Genomic DNA, 17,641 nt, shown 5'->3' with positions numbered 1-17,641 from the left:
CCTAGTTTATTTCTTGTGAGATTCTCACGGCTTACTGGCATTTCCTGTTCCTAACTGAAGGGGAGGGGGAGGGAGAGAGCGAGAATAAATCTAGGAATTTCTGGCTTAAGTTTAGTAGCATCCTGGACACTCTAGCTGCATTTGACAATTGAGTGTTGTCATGGGATATTAAAATCGTGCAGTGGGCCCATTTAGGTGATTATTTCATAGGCTGTCCTTTAATAAGTTCCATGCCTCTCTGGATCCTCGTTGCCAACATGTGTCCACTGTATTTAATAGTTCAGTGACAACAAATTTATGTTGCTAAGCTCCAAGAAAGTAAACCCAACCCAAATGCCTCCCCCAACGGCAGACATGGACCAAGGTAACAGGGAATTCTGTTGTCTTCGCTGAACTATAATTGTTTCCAGACTTGAGCTGCCTGTCTTTGTCTGTGGCCACTTTCCCCGTCCCATTCCAGCCCTCGCAGGCTGCTGCTCCTCTGCCTTTGCGGTTCTCTGCTGAGAGTGTGTTGTCACGTCTCGTCTCCCATCCCTGAATCCTCGCAGACTTTCTGTTCCTCCACCCTGCCTTCACTCCCTGTTCACTTTGTCTTCCTTAGAACTGGCAGAGCTTTCCTCCCACCAGGGAAACTCACCTGGCTGTTTTGGACCGCCTTCCTGTTCCTGGGGATGAAAATGAGATGAAAGGATTTTCCATAGCCTTAGCTGTGCTGTAATAAATAGGATGATCTGATAAATAGGATCTTTTTTTTTTTCTTTTTTGCAGAAATCGTGAAACTGCAAAAAAAAAAAGTGTCAGTTACAGCACATCTGTTCTCCTTTACGCCTTATTTAAGAAAATAATTCTTGCCAGATTTTTACCCACCCATAATAATTACACCATTTTTACAGATGTGGTTTTTAACAGCTTCATTTTGGCCCCAAATCTTTTATATAATTTGCAATGAATTTGCTTCTTGGCTTGCACTTCATTACGATCGGGCCATAAAGAGACGAAGGTATAGGAACTCATTCCCAGAGCTACACCTTTCAGTGATGTTTTTATAAACCAAACGGCAAGGGTAGAAATGACCACTGTCATCATTGCTGTGATTATTATTATTATCACTAGTAGTGAATTGTTCTATCACTCAGTAGAACAATTCTGACAAGTTTTGCACTTGCGTATTTAACTTGGCAGTCACCCTGGGATTGTTTTTCTTTATTCCTAATTATCTACTCCCTTTTTGAGCTCCAGACAAGAGTGAGGTTGTTTGTGCAAGTCCCTTGACACAGGTGAGGGTGGCAGGGCTTTCCGCACTGTGTGCATCCACCAGCCCCCACCGTGGGTGCTGTCAGGGGCCTCAGCCCCAACCCTGGCCTTGATGAGCTCCTGGGACCCTGGGGAATGAAGCAGACAGCAGAGGATGAGGCAAAGTGCAGTGGATCAAGACAAGAATCAAGCACAAACCAGCTAAGAACTAAAGGAGTGATGGTTGCCAAGGGGGAAGGGATTTGGGGAGGAACGGATTAGCAGATTTGGGATTAGCAGGTGTGTTTGTATATGCAATAGATAAACAGCAAGGTCCTACTGTGTAGCACAGAAAACTTAATTCAATATCCTATGATAAACCATAATGGAAAAGAATATATAAAAGAATGTATATCTATGTATGAATAAATCACTATGCTATACAACAGAAATTAACACAGGCTTGTAAATCTTCTATAGTTCAATTAGAAAAACAGAATTAATGGAGTCAGGCAGAGGAAGGGACGGTGTGGAAATGCTGAGAACACCAGGGAAGGGCTCCACAAATGAAGACAGATTGGTGTTCAGCATTCAGTAGTGTCTGCCTCTTCGTGACCCCACGGACTGCAGCACACCAGGCTTCTCTGTCCGTCATTATCCCCTGGAGCTTGCTCAAACTCATGTCCATCGAGTCGGTGATGCCATCCAACCATCTCGTCCTGTCATCCCCCTCTCCTCCCGCCCTCAATCTTTCCCAGAATCAGGTCTTTTCTAATGAGTTGGCTCTTCACATCAGGTAGCCAAAGTATTAGAGTTTCAGCTTCAGCATCAGTCCTTCCAGTGAATATTCAGAGTTGATATCCTTTAGGATTAACTGGTTTGATCTCCTTGCTGTCCAAGGGACTCTCAAGAGTCTTTTCCAACAACACGGTTCAAAAACATCAATTCTTTGGCACTCAGCCTTCTTTATGGCCCAACTCTCACATCCATACATGACTACATTGACTATATGGACCTTTGTCAGCAAAGTGATGTCTCTTCTTTTTAATATGCTATCTAGGTTTGTCATAGCTTTTCTTCAGGGAGGAAGTGTCTTTTAATTTCAAGGCTGCAGGGATACCCTGGAAATAATCATTGTTAAAGGGAGCAAGCAATAGACAGTGTTTTGTATGAAGAGGGCTTGTGAACTGGCTGGGTCATTTCAGTGCTAGTGGCAAACTTGGGTGGCAACTGTGATGGGGAGACAGGCTGAGTGAGGTCCCCCATTGTGTGGAAGCCCACGGGGCTGGCAGGTGTCCTGCTGTGGGCCCTATCGGGTTCAGGCAGATACTGGCCCTCCCCTGTGTTGCATCTTCTAAGAGATTAGAATTGGAACCACAAACGTAACCCCTACAAGCTGTGCTCAGTGGCTCTACTCCCAAAATCCAGAGCCCACCCTGGACTGCATGAGTTTCCTGCTAGCCTGGGGGTCACCTGAGGAAGAGACCAGGAGAAACAGGAAAGGGGCCTAAATACAACAGGCCCCAGTCTGCAGAGACATGCGTGCCATGCCACACACACTCCCTTTCCCACAACCAGGAGGTGGGTTCCTAAGGCACTCGTGCGTTGGGGGCCTCATGGACCCAGAATGGTTAGGCTCTCCTGCTCTGACTAAATTTTAGTTTTGTTTTTTTTTTTTCCTTTTCCCTTGTTTTCTGCTCTAGGTCTCCACAGGCGTGTAAATTATTTATTTTCTTTAATTTCCACTAAAATTTTAAAACAAAAAATCATTCAAGCAAAGGAAATTCATTCTCAAGAAGGTTAGACTTTTCTGAACTGGGATATGAGGGCACGTGGGCTTGACCCGGAAGTAAACAACCGGAACTGGTGTCTTTGACCCCTCCTCTTCTTTTAAACAGGTTTCTCTGGGCGGTTTCCACAGCTCAGGACCCCGCCTCTCACACAGGAAATCACCACGCGGCTGCTGAACTTCTTGATACCTCCTCTGGCTCCTTCTCTTGCCTCTCCCTCCAGCACGACAACCAAGGCCCTCCGTTTCCTCAGAGGCAACCAGCTCCTGCTGCCAAACCCGGCTCTGTGGTCTCTCCAGGCGGATGTTTAGAAATCAAGGCCTTGAACAAGCCCCCCATTCCTAGACGTGGGCGAGGCTAGAGGCGGTGGCCCTTTCTGCCAGTTACGAGAGAATCGCCGGGGGGACGTGACGAAGACGAAGCGCCCGGCGAGGCCCTGCACGGGGACGCAGGTGTGCCTGGCGGGGCGGCGGGCCAGGTCGGCCTCCGACCGACTCGGCGCCCACGGGGCCCGCGGTGGTGGGGCTGCTCCGAGGGCCGCCGCTGCCGCCGCGGTCCCGCTCCTTCCCAGGAACCTTTCCGAGGGTCGCCTGGGCCCCCGGGTTCGTTAGCAGCCGCCCGGAGATGCGCAGCGACAGCATCAGGCCCACGTGGGCCGTGGTGGGGGCATCCTCGGCGGCAGAGCGCTCGGCTCGCTCTGGGCTGGGAGGACTCACTCTCTTAATGAATTTAGATGATATTCAGCTGCCTCCGCTGTTTAATGCGCTCGGCGGCCTGGGTGCAGGGCAGAGATGAGCAGAGGGAGCCCGAGTGACTTGCGACTCGGTGTCAGCGTGGCCCGACAGCAGGCCCGGGAGCCCCCGGCCCGGCCACCGCACCCCCCCGGCCCCGCCCAGAGCTTGGGCAGGGCTGCGGGGTCCCCCGGGACCCCCCGCCGGAGCCCCGACAAGGCGGCCCAGCAGCGCGGGCTGGTGTTGTGCTGTGCCCTGCGCTGGGTGGTCTGGGGACTTCGCCGGCTTCCGAGCTCATTTGCCTGCAAACGCCCTCACCTTGTCAGCGCCAATAATTATCCAGTCGGCGCTACTCAGAGCTGCCATTCCTTAAGATTGGATTAGATTGAGGAGGCTGAGGCCCGCTCCTCTGTGCATTTTCCCAGTCAGTTAGCGTAATCACTGGGGGCCTCGGCGAGGCCTACAGCAGAGCTACTCTAACTTCCTCTCCCTTCCTTATTACGGAGCTTAATAACAGCAGGCAGTGTATTAATATGTAAGAGATCAAGAGATTATTGATTAGAGTCACTTGCCTAATATCCCCTGTCCGTCATGTAGTTCAGCAGCCCTTTCATGATTTTTTGTGTCAGGCCATTTAAATATTCATGACCGAGTTGCTTTGTACCTCCACTGGCTGAATTTCTAATTAATCTGTCAAAAGAAATACAATGTGCCCGGAAGCCTTATTATGATAAGGGTCAGCTGAAACAGAGATGGCCTGGCGAGGCCTAAGGGGTAATTAATTATAACAATACAGTGTTTACCTTGTGTGGTACCTGCGGCCTAAATGAGCGCTAAATTAGGCTCAAACCACTCCAGTCTGCGTTTGAAGCCGCCTGATCTGCCAGACTAGATCATAATGACGGGAGGAGAGAGCGGAGAGCCGCGGCTATGTAACAACATAATCAGCAATTATAGCTGGGAAATGGGGAGAAGGGGGAATTTTATCTCATTAGAAAAGCCCAAGTAGAAAGTTTTTTTTTCTGTCACCAGCTCTTTTCTTTAGAATTCAAATGATTCCACTCTAAAGGTGAGGGATCTCAAATCTAATTCCAGTGCAGAGAGCTGGCCTAATTAGTGGTATACTTTGGCTAAAATATGAATGACATTTGCTCCAGCTTGCAGCGGCCTATTAATAGAGGGTGTCAGAGTGAGGCATTAAGTGTATCATTCTTCTGTCAATTTATTTCTGTCATTATTGTTTCTTTATTTCCTCTGCCACATTATGGTCACTAATTTCTTCTCACTTTTATGAGATTCTTAATGTGGGCCTTTAATGAACTCCAAAAACTCAACCACAACTCTGAAATTAAAATACTAGGCTCCTGTCAGGGTGGCGCGCCGGAGTAGAACTTGAATAGTATCATTCTTCTGTCAATTTATTTCTGTCATGATTTTTCTTTATACCCTGCCACATTATGCCCACTAGTTTAATTCCATTTTTATGTGACTTGTTAATGTGAATTTTAGGTGGCTTTTAATCACCTCCAAATTTGTAGAATATCACAATAAATCATAACTGTATCCCCTCTTATGACAATTTATTTCTGTCATTATTTTTTATTTCTCCTTCCTTATTACAACTCCGAGTTTCATCTCCTCCTCTGTGACCTTTACATTGTTGCATTTTAAAAAGAAGCACATAGAAAGTTTGCTCTTTCTTAGGAACTAAGGGAGGGGAGCCATTTTATGAGGCCGAGGCTCTCTTCACACCCATGGCCGTGGCGTGCTCTCTGGACTCCCCATCCGGCCATCAAGACACGTGGATCTGAGGAGAGGAGCACTGACTGGGGATTTAGGAAGGAAATGGGGGGACAAAGGGCAAAGCAAACTGGCTTAGACATTTACGGTGCCAGTGCCAATGAGTTGAGTTTTGAAAAAAATTGTTTATTTGATTCTTACAAAAGAAGTCTACTAGATTGTACAACTTGAGGAAGAGGAAATCTCTCAAAGGAATGTGTCGTGCTGTGGAAATCGATTCTAGTCGCAGTTTCATCTTTGAAAGCAGGGGCTGGCAGAGGGTGGCCCGTGGGCCAAATCTGACCTTGCCAACTTTTTTGTACAGCTCATGAGTTGGGAATGGGTTTTACATTTTTAAATGAGTATAACATAAAGCAAAAGAATGTTTTATGATTTTTGAAAATCACAGACAATTCAAGTCCCAGTGTCTATAAATAAGTTTTTACTGGAAGACCATGGCAATGTATTCAGGTAAGGTCTCTGGCGGCTTTCAGGTTAAAACAGCAGAATTGAGGAGTTAGGACAGAGACCGTATGATCCTGGAGTCTAAAATATTTACTCTCTTGCTCTTCACAAATAAAGTTTACTGGCCCTTTTTTAAAGAAATTAGTTAACAGTGCTGATATCTGTTGAGTTTGACAAAGACTTGGGCATAGCATTTGGAGAATAGAGCTTTGCAGATTGGCTCAAACAAGCCAAACAGCGAGCATACCTGGGCTTCTGTATCCATTTTCTGAGCTGCATTCTGAATAGTTCAACTCATACCTTGAGAAAGGCCTTCATTGATTTATAGCTTCAAAAGATGATTGGGTGTTTCAACTCTGCAACAGGGATTGTATCAAGATATCAGGCCCTTGAGACAGGGAGGTGTTGAAGACACAGCCCTTGTCCTCAATGATTGGATTGTCCTCTACTGAGGGGAACAGTCATGTGAATCCTTCAAGTGGAAGAATTCCAGACAGCCCTTATTAATATGAGTTGTTACAGTGTTTAGGAGGGAACCTCATTGACTGAAACTGACCAATGATTCACCCTAACAAAACATACTGGACCTGTGACAGAACGTGGACATTTACTCAGCAGTGGGGATTTGAGAGTGCATCACTTAAAACATGCCCTGCCTACAAGGAATTCCCATCCTCACCTCTCACTGCCAAAGCCCCTGCGTATGTCATTTCCAGCATTATTTGCAATTCTTATATTACCTCCAAGGATGGGAGGAATTAAGTTTAAAACCTGACTCCAGTACCTCCCAGTCCTCTCTGGCCATGGAACTCACGGCTTTTTAAGCTCAGCTTCTACTTTCCAAAACAAAGGTCAGTGGCTTTGCTTGTTTGTGGGAGCAAGCTCACACTCTGAATGCAAGTAGACCCACCACCGGCAGACCCCACAGGGCTTCTGAGACTGGATCCCACTCAGAAGAGTGGTCCTTGGAGGAAACTTCTTGCTGCTTCTCCACTCTAAGCTGTGACTGGTGACTTGCTGCTCCTGGGTTACTCAGTCCCCAAAGCATCTCCTCTTCCTCCAGGGTGTTATCTCCAAAAGTTGCAGCTGCTCCAGAGAGTTCTCATTTTTTCACCCAGAAACCAAAACGAGTCCTCTGGCCGCCTGTAGCCTTACGGTCAGGCTGCCCTGACACACGTGTGCTCACTGTCTTTGACACTGGCCCATTATTGCTCTCCTTCTCCAACTCAGGGCAATTGTATGTGATCTCTCCCCCCTGATAGTCAAAGTCATACATTTACTTTGTTGGAAAATACAAAAAAAATTATCGAGCACCAATAATCCCACCATCTAGAAGTACAGTGTTAATTCCATCTTAGTTCTTTCCACGCTTTTCTTTGTTCATAATTGATATCTATGAGATGATATTTAGACATTTTAAGTTAGATAGTTAAATTGCATTAGACACATCTTCCTACAATAAAATTTTCCACTATGTGTTTTTTGAAAAGCTGTGTTATAGCCATTTGATTAAAAGAAAACTCATCACTGATATGATGGCAACATCGCTAACATGAAAGAACATTTGGGAGATAGGCCAGTTTACATCACACTTAATGGAGAAAGACTGAAAAAAAAAGTGAAAATGTTGTTAAGTCAGGTCTGACTCTATAAACCCATGGGCTATAGCCCACCAGGTTCCTCTCTTTGTGGAACTCTCCAAGTAAGAATACTAGAATGGGGAGCCATTCCCTTCTTCAGGGCATCTTCCTAACCCAGGGATTGAGCCCAGGTCTCCTGCCTTGCAGGCAGATTCTTTACCATCTGAGCCACCTGGGAAGCCAGAAAGACTAAAAGCTTTCCCCTATGGTCAAGAACAGGTAAAAGAAATCCTCTCTTCCAACTGTTAGTCAACATTTTGCTGAAAGTTCTAGCCTGGGAGATCAGGGAAAAAAAAAAAGAAAAGATATCCAAGATCAAAAAGGAAAAAGTAAACCTATCTCTATTTTCAGATGGCATGATCTCCTGTATACAGAGAGTCTTAAGGAGAGAAAATAATAGAGCTATAAAATGAGTTCATCAAAACTGCAGGATGCAATCTGATATAAAATATCAAGTCTATATAATAGTGACAACCCAGAAGCAAGATTAAGAAAACAATTTCATTTACAATAGCATCAAAAAGAAATAAAATACTTAGGAGTAAATTTAACAAGATAAATAGAAATATTATACACTGGAAATAAAGAAATACTCAAAAACATGCATAAAGACCTAAATAAATTAAAGACACCCCATGTTGGTGGATTGGAAGTCTTCATATTTAAAAGACAACATTCCCCATAGTGATTTACGGAATCAATCTGGTCTCTATCAAAATCCCAGATAGCACTTTTTACAAAAATTGAAAGACTGATCCTAAATTCACATAGAAATGCAAGGGGCTCAGAATAGCCAAAACAGCCTTGAGGAGAAAGAACACATTCAGAGGATGTACACACCCTGATTTCACAGCAATATACACACACAGTAATTAAGACTGTGTGGTACCGGCATAAAGATAGACAAAGAGGTCAACGGAGTAGAATCAGGAATCCTTGAACTTATGGCCAAATGACTCTTGACAAATGCCAAGACATTTCAATGGAGAAAGAATAGTCTTTTCAACAAACGGTTCTCCAAATAGAGTTTTATGTGCAAAGAATGAAGTGTGACCCTATATCCCACATCAAATATAAAACAATTATCTCAAATGGATCAAATACCTAAATGTAAGAGCCAAAAAATAATAATAATTTTTTAGAAGGAAACATAGGTATAAATCTTTGTGACCCTGAATTAGGCAATGGTTTCTTAGGTACAACACCTAAACATAAGTAAACAAAGAAAAAGTACATAACTTTGACCTTATTGAAATGAAAAACTTTTATGTTTCAAGGGACACTATCAAAAATTTGAAATGATAGCACATGGAATGGGAGAAAACACTGGCAAATTATTATAAGGGTGTAGTATCCAGAATATAAAAAGAATTTTACAACCCAACAATCAAAATGCAAATAGCCCAATTTTAAATTATGCAAAGGATTTGAATAGATATTTCTCTAAAGAATATATAAAAATGGCCAAACAGAACATAAACAGATGCTCGACATCATTAGTCATTAAGGAAATGCAAATCAAAACTACTTCATAGCAACTAGGATGGTTAAAATAAAAAAGAGAAAAAAAAAGACTTCCCTGGTGCCCCAGTGGTTAGGACTCTGCACTTTGAAAACAGGGGGCATGTGGTCAATCCCTGGTCAGGTCACTGGGATCCCATGTGCCGTGTAGCACAGCCAAAAATGTAAAAACAAAAATTAAAAAAGAGCAAAAACTGAACAAGTGTTGGTCGGAGTGTGGAGAACTAGAACACTTGTACTTTGCTGGTAGGAATGTAAAATGGTAACAGCTACTCTGGAGAAACCTGGAGGTTCCTCATGTGACTCAGAAATCCTATTCCGAGGCATTTAACCAAGAGAACTGTGTGTATACACACGCATGCAGTTTATAAAATGTTCATAGCAGCTTTATTCTTAATAGCCGAAAAGCAGAAACAACACAAGGCTCACCAACAGCCCAGTGGATAAACCAAATGCAATTTGTTCAGCCACATAAAGGAGTGGAATACTGATGCCTGCTGTAAGATGCTGAGCCTTGAAAACACGCCAAGTGAAGAGACGAGAGACAAAAAGACCACGTTTTGTATGAGTCCATTTATTTGAAATGTCCAGAATAGGCAAGTCCTTGAAGGTAGAAAGTAGGTTAGTGGTTGGTGGTGGAGGATAAAATAGTGACTGCCTGCTAAGGGTGCAGAGTTGCTAACAGAGTGGTGAAAATATTCTGTAATTAGAAGTGTTGGCTGCATAGACTTGTGAATATATACAAACCATTGAGCTGTACGCTGTAAAAGTGTGAATTTTATGAATTATATCTTAAAAAAAACCCTGTACTAGAGAACTGAAATGGTATTGATTGTTTTCTGATCACTGGGCATGGCTGTCCACCCCTTCTACCCCACAACTGAAGCATCTTTTCTTACCATTTGCCCCTGAGATGACTGGTTTTCCACGGGACCACCTCCCTGGGGGTTCCTCTGGGTCTCAGGGTCTCTCAGTCCACTTCCTCTTCTGGGGCTGCCCTGAGAGTCTTTCACACCTCCACCCCAACATGCACACAGAGAGTTTCTCTCGTAGGATACGGATCCATGTGAGTCTTTTCCTGCACTGCGCTGTCCATAAGTGCCTGGGAGCCCGTACACACCTTCCCGGTGTCTGCAGATCATCCCTGAGTGGAGGGGTACCAGCCACCTCTTGTTCCTCCTCTACAGAGATGCTGGGCCAGGTTGAGGGCTCTGAACTCAGCAGGGACAGGCCCTTAAGAGGGCAGGCTGGGAGGGCAGACCCCACTGGTCCCAAGCAATGTGGAAACGGGGCCATTCTGGGGACTTCAACTCTGCTTCCTACATCCTTCTTGCTCTCATCTGGAGAGCTGCAGTGACTGTGTACACGTGTAACTATATATGTATGTGTGCGTGTGTACAAGTATGCACACATACATACACATATATACTAACACACACATACACATTTATATGCATATATACAGTTCAGTTCAGTTCAGTTCAGTCTCAGTCGTGTCTGACTCTTTGCGACCCCATGAATCGCAGCACGCCAGGCCTCCCTGTATATCACCAACTCCCGGAGTTCACTCAGATTCATGTCCATCGAGTCAGTGATGCCATCCAGCCATCTCATCCTCTGTCGTCCCCTTTTCCTCCTGCCCCCAATCCCTCCCAACATTAGAGTCTTTTCCAGTGAGTCAACTCTTCGCATGAGGTGGCCAAAGTACTGGAGTTTCAGCTTTAGCATCATTCCTTCCAAAAGAAATCCCAGGGCTGATCTCCTTCAGAATGGACTGGTTGGATCTCCTTGCAGTCCAAGGGACTCTCAAGAGTCTTCTCCAACACCACACTTCAAAAGCATCAATTCTTTGGCGCTCAGCCTTCTTCACGGTCCAACTCTCACATCCATACATGACTACTGGAAAAACCATAGCCTTAACTAGACGGACCTTAGTCGGTGAAGTAATGTCTCTGCTTTTGAATATGCTGTCTAGGTTATTTACCTTTAAATTGTTCCTCAATTTGTTATAAATATTCTGAAACACACAGAATTGTTGACAAAAATATTGCATGAAACACCTGTTTGCCTTCAATCTACAAACAATTGTTCACATTTTGCCATATGTGTTCTCTCCTTCTGTATGTTTTTATACACGGATTCTTTCTATATTTGAAAATTTTCCAACTATATGAAAGCTGAAATTCCATGATACTCAAATTATAAACAGTTCACCTTACATATCCTAAGAATCAGAAGATGTCTTCTTCTACATGGCCATACTACGTGACGATACTGGAAAAATTATGAATCATTTGATAATATTTTCTGATATCCAGACCAAAGCCTAATTTTCCTAATTATCCCAAGAATGTCTTTGATAGGATACAATTTAGAGCTACATTTGTTTTTGATTGTTGCTATGTCACTTTAGTTTCTTTTAGTTCGGAAAAGTCCACTTTTTTTTTTTTCTCGATGATAACGTCCTTTTGAAGAAAACAAGAGTTTTCTTCTCTTGAGACTAGATTACATTCTAGATTTGTCGAATTATTCCTCATTGTTGTTAACTCTCTTTTAGGCCTATATAACCTCTAAAGAACATAGGCTGTATACTCTTTAGACTCGATATTTGGTTTGGAATTAGATTATATTTTTTAAAAATTTAGACATTAAATTTTTAAAATTTAGTTTATTAATTAAGTGTATTAATTTATTATTAAGAAAATTTGGAAAGTAAAGTAGCGAAATTTTAAAAGTTACCCATATTGGCTATCTTCCTCAAAATTCTTTTCCATATTTCCTTGCAGCCTTTTCTGAACATTCTCTGGTCATTTATTCACCCATTCATTAAGTATACTTTATTTGCCTTATCTACTGAAAGCCTCCCGCAAGCTGGAAGTGGCATAGCCGTGTGTAAGTGGGTGCAGTCAGCCTACAAACATGTTTCAATTCTGCTTTTCGCACTACGTGCTTTCTGGGTTATCCCACAGCCTGCAGTCTTCATTGTATTTAGCTTCTCTTAATTTTTTTCTTGCAAAAAATGTTATGCCACAATGCATGACATAATACAAAATTGAAGAAAGAAAAGAATGATATCTGTTTTCTGTTTCCTCAGCCTTTACAGGTGGGTAATCATTTCCAGGCATTTACAGCTTTGAACGGCTACCAAACAGAGCTCCTATGGGTAGGGGTGGCAGTGCAGGGTCAGACGGAGCCCCGGTGCCTGGGATCTGCTCTCATCCGTCCTGCACGTTGGACTCCTGTGACATTCCTTTAGTGACAGGACCGCCTGCTCATTAAGGAGCAGCAACATGAGCGTCAGATCCCCCTGGACATGCAGCCCCCAGGAATTTTAGAGGGAGATAGACTGGCCAGCCTGAGACTCTCAGAGCCAGACTCAGCACGCTGGGCTGCGTCCAGAGGTCTGCTTCTAAAACGAGCTCAGCCCCGCAGATCTGAAACTTCCCTGGGGGTACTGCCTCCCTGCTTCTTGGCATCCATCTCCAAGTTCCCGTTTCTCGGCAGCTTTGTCCCACGTCTGCTCACGAGCCAGTCAGCAACAGAGCAAAGAGGGAGAGGGTTTGGCTTTGTGATCACAAGATGGTGGCAGTGTGGAGGAAAGAGGGGGGCCCAAGCAGGATCTGGAGCCCCCCAGAAGCAACAAGGAGTGCAACTGGAAGGAGATACCCAGAGAGCACCTCCATGTGCTGTCTTCCCCCGAATCTCCTCTTTAGTCCCTCAGCACGCCCCCATCACCCTGTCCTGAATGGCTGTTGTACTCAGCGCTGGGCCAGGCAAGGTCCCACCTGGAGACCAAACACTCACATCTGAAATGCAGGTGACATCCTAGCATCTTTATTCAGGTCGGTAGTCCAGTCCGCTAACTGGGCTCTTGAGTGCCTCTACTTATCATTTGTTCAGAATGATAAATTATTTAAATATGAGCACCAATGTTCTCTTCAAAGAGAGCTTTATGATTTCTCTGATAAGAATTTTTGCTTGTTTCTTCATTATTAAGTCATTTAGAGTCATATAGAGACCCATTGCTAATTTGGGGTTGTGTATAATTTCAGTATTTTTTGTGTGTGTGTTTGTGTGTGTATACAAATTCATAACAATGCAACATGGGATTATATTAACTATAAATCTACATAGTCACTGTAATGACTATATCATATTTTATTTTATGGATGCTTTATAATTTGCCTAAGCAGTTCTCCACTATATGGAGTTTCAGTTGCTTAAAATATTTTTTCCTTTTATAAGTAACTCAGAAAAAACTTTCTTACATGCTTAGTTGCTCATGTCTGAGTCTTTGCTACCCTATGGGCTGTAGTCTGCCAGGCTCTGTCCATGGAATTTTCCAGGCAAGAATACTGGAGTGGATTGCCATTTCCTACTCCAAAAATCTTTCTTATCTTCCATCAATTTTCTTATGTTGATCATTGAAATAAAATGAAAGAGCGTGAATAGCAATCAAGTCTGTACTACACGGCACTGATTTCCTTCCCCACATGGGAACAAATGTTGTTCTCCCTAAAAGCTGAGAATTCCACCTCCTCATAGTGTGTTTGACATTGCATAAATCAAATGCATTGATTTATGTTTAAATATTTTTGGTTTTGCATATTTAATTTTTGAGTATCTCTATTGTTTTTTCATCCTTATAGAAAAAAAATGGTATCTCAGGTTACGTTTCATTTTCTGATTACCAGTGATTCTTAGCATCTTTTCATTTGCTCATTTTCTTTGACCAGTTAACCTGTTTGAATTGATCTGAAAGATTTTATGAAGTAAGGTCACCGGCTCTTTCCTTGTGCTTCTGAGACTGTATACCTTTCTGATATGCCTTTCCTAGTCTGCCATATGTCTGCATTTTCCTTAGAGATTTTTGCTTTCTGTTTGTTTGATTTACTTTAATTTTTACTTGTTTGCTAATATAAATTTTTCCTAGCTAAATCTCTCTAGCTCTCTTCCTTGTGATTTCACCCTCTGCTTTAAGATTAGAAGTAACCCTTATCCTTCTTAAGGTCATCTACATATTTCTTTTCCTTCAGATGGGGTTTATTTTTTGTCAAAGCTATAATACATGGGCACTCAAATTTGGAATATTTTATAAAGAATAGGATTCTTTCAGCCCAGAGGGTGCGCACGTGCAAATAAGAAAAAAAGGAAAAAAATAATTTAAAATACTATTATTTCTCAATAATAATAATAAGAGCACAAAGTAAAGTTTCTACAAAATAAATTATTAATAGAAAATGAATATTACTAATTAATAGTGATTCATGACATACTGGAAGTACTTAGAGTTTAAATTGGAAATCCAGTAATATTATTCTGATAAATTAAGCAAACAGGGAAGTATATGAACTACAGCATGAAATGCTTAAATTCCTCGGCAGGACGTTAATGATAACAATTCTCTTGTTGTGTTGTTGTTGTTTGTTTTGGTTTGATTTTATTTGTTGTTTATTTCAACACCTTTTAAAAATGACATCCATGGATGACCCAGCCCTGTTTGTGCAGATGCTACAGCTGTGCTCAAAGTTTCTATTAACAGGTGAATGAGATTATTCAGGGGACTTCTCTAGTGGTCCAGGGACTGAGTCTTTGCCTTCCAGTGCAGGGGATCTGGGTTCTGTTCCTGGTGAGGCAACTAAGATCCCACATGCCTCACTGGCCAAAGAAACAAACATAGACCAGAAGCAATATTGTAACAAATTCAATAAAGACTTTAAAAAGAATCTCTCAGTAGCTGAGCCTGTGCTTCCTTCCAGGGTCCCAAGCAGAATGACACACATCTCAGTCATGTCAGAGGTGACACCTGACTTTCCTGTGCTGGAGAACTGTTGTCATATACCGGCTCGTCTCCAACTAAGACTCTTTACTGCCACCTGCTTGAACATTTTCAAGCGTGTATATACAAGCATACATTTTTAGGGTCAACAAAGTGATAACCCGAGTGTGAAAAACTTTCTAATCATAGAACACTGATGAGATATAAGGCAGCTCTTCACTGACCTTGAAAAGACAGACCTGAGCATATGCATGCAGCGTCCCAATATCACTGGTATCCCCCCACCAACAAATGCCTACTTGGGGGTCCCATCACCATCTGGTAAGCAATGTATTTTTCACATTGATTTAAAATGCCCCACAAAGCTCATACTTCATTGCCATGCTCACTTGGGTGCTTTTGGGTGGGGGGTGGGCGGTGAGATTCCTTCTCCTGCTTTTTGATCGTATTTGCACAATTACTGCACTGGGTTAACTCTACAGCTTGTCTGATTTATGGTACTATCAGCTCCTCCTAGTTACTCATATGGTTGCTTCAGAAATTGTGCCTGTTTACCTTTTATATTAAGCTTAGATATCATTCTATCCATTTCTAAAAGCTAAGCCTCAGAAGGAGTCCTGTTGGAATTTTATTGGTATTAGGCTTGGCATTAAAATGTAATTTAGAGAGTATTGTCATCTTTATAATATTGAGTCTTTTTGGAAACCTGGTGCATCTCTCTATTTATTCAAATCTTCTTTTATGTCTCATTAGATTTTTATAGCTTTCCTCACATACTTTTTCTGTGTATTTCTTGGTAACTATTCCTGGAAGTTTATAGAGCAGCTTTGCTATTGTCAGTAGATTCTTATATCCTTTTGATTTTTTAAAAGATTAGCTTTGGTATACAAGAAGGGAAGTGATTTTTTTTTAAGTTATGCATGTCACTGAAGTCTTATCATTTCTAATATTTATAGTAAATCTCTTAAATTCTTAAAATTTGCAAGTAAGCAGTCATTCAGTTGCGTAAATAATGAGTAGTATGTTTCTCCTATCTTAGTACTTCTTTTTCTCTTCTGAACTTACTACATTGGGTTGTTGTTCAGTTGCTAAGTTGCGTATGACCCCGTGGACTGCAGGATACTAGGCTTCCCTGTCCTTCACTGTCTCCCAGAGTTTGCTCAAGTTCATGTCTGTTGAGTCGATGATGTTGAGGTTAGATCATGCTAGATCATGAGTAGATGATGCTGAGGTTAGGTGATGGTTAGATAGCACTGGGTTAGCTTGTCCTAAGCCTTCTAAGGAAATGGTCGCGGTGGAAAATGAATAGGATTTGACGAGCTGATCATCTCCCAGAATACATCCATCCAATGAGACAGCTTGCCCTCCATCATCTGTCTGCTTTCCCTTTTCAACACCAGCCTCTGCCAGCCTGCTCTCCCAGGATATGGGACTCACAGGGTGGGTGGGGGACCTTGGCAGGCTGTGGAGGCCTGAGGACCTCCAGATGCGTCCTTTACTCAGTTTAGGTCCTGGGGAAACACCAAGAGACAGCTCCTTCCTCAGAGTCCTCAGCGCTAAGAGCCATCTTCTATCCGAAAGAAGCTCCCTCACCAAGATGTGTTGGGGGTTCCTCTTCAAACTGGCAGCAGTTAAGGGGAGCGGGAGCACCCCGACTCCACCGATGGTGGATGGAGAGGAAACAAGTGCCTCTGAGGGGCTGGGTAGCTACTGAGTTCAAGTTCTGTGCCAGCTGCTCCAACACCTCTGTTCTCCCTTCAGTCATATACAAAACACCTACTATGTGCTGAGCCTCATACTATCTCCTGGGGATGTAAAAGCAGACACGTCTGCCCTGGGGCGGTTGCAGACTGCCCTAAGGCTTTGCTTGTTCTGAGAGCAGAGTCCAACCCGCAAGAGTCTGAGACTGGTGGGACTGAGGACTTGACATATGGAGCTTCACCTTCTAGAGTGATGGCATGTTCGCCCAGCAGACTTGGGAAGGATGCTGGGCTGCCAGAGGCGGGGTCTAGGGTGCTGAGGTGAGCAGCAGAGAAGACCACCACCAAACCCTTGCCTCGTGATGGCAGACAAAGTGCCCAGTCCCTGGCGAGGGTGCTTTTCCTGACCCCAGTGCTGGCATGCATGACCACCTGCTTCAGTGGGTTTCCCAGGACCCTCCTCTTTTGGGTGTAAATCAGAAAACATACATTCTAGAGATTGTAATCTTTTCAAGATAAACTCAGCAATCTTCAGGCTGAAAGGTAAAATAGGTCTGCCTTTGAGAATTTCAACTCCTTCTAATACTGGGTCATCTTTACCTAGACTTATAGCAAACCCTAGAATACAAGCCCCAGACTATTTTGAATGCCCAGCCTCAAATTTTATTGTCCCATATGTAAAATAGACAGTGGGAATTTGCTGTATGATACAGGAAGCTCAGTCAGGTACTCTGTGACAGTCTACAGCATAGGGTAGGAGGGGAGAGGGAGGTTCCAGAGGGAAGGGGCACATGTGTGCCTATGGCTGGCTCACGTTGATGCATGACAGAAACCAACGCAGCATTGTGAAGCAATCATCCTCCAATCAAAAATAAATAAATTTTAAAAAGGAAAGCCTAGAGTTAACAGAGGTGTGTCAGAAGCGGAGGGGGGAGTGTCTTTGCCCCTAGAGTTTCATTAGAGGTAACACCCAAAATAGCCAGCAAGTTGCTCCTTATCCAAT

This window comes from Ovis aries, chromosome 22, assembly GCF_016772045.2.
Source record: "Ovis aries strain OAR_USU_Benz2616 breed Rambouillet chromosome 22, ARS-UI_Ramb_v3.0, whole genome shotgun sequence".
NCBI classification, from domain to species: domain Eukaryota; kingdom Metazoa; phylum Chordata; class Mammalia; order Artiodactyla; family Bovidae; genus Ovis; species Ovis aries.
Note: the sequence above shows the minus strand (reverse complement) of the source record.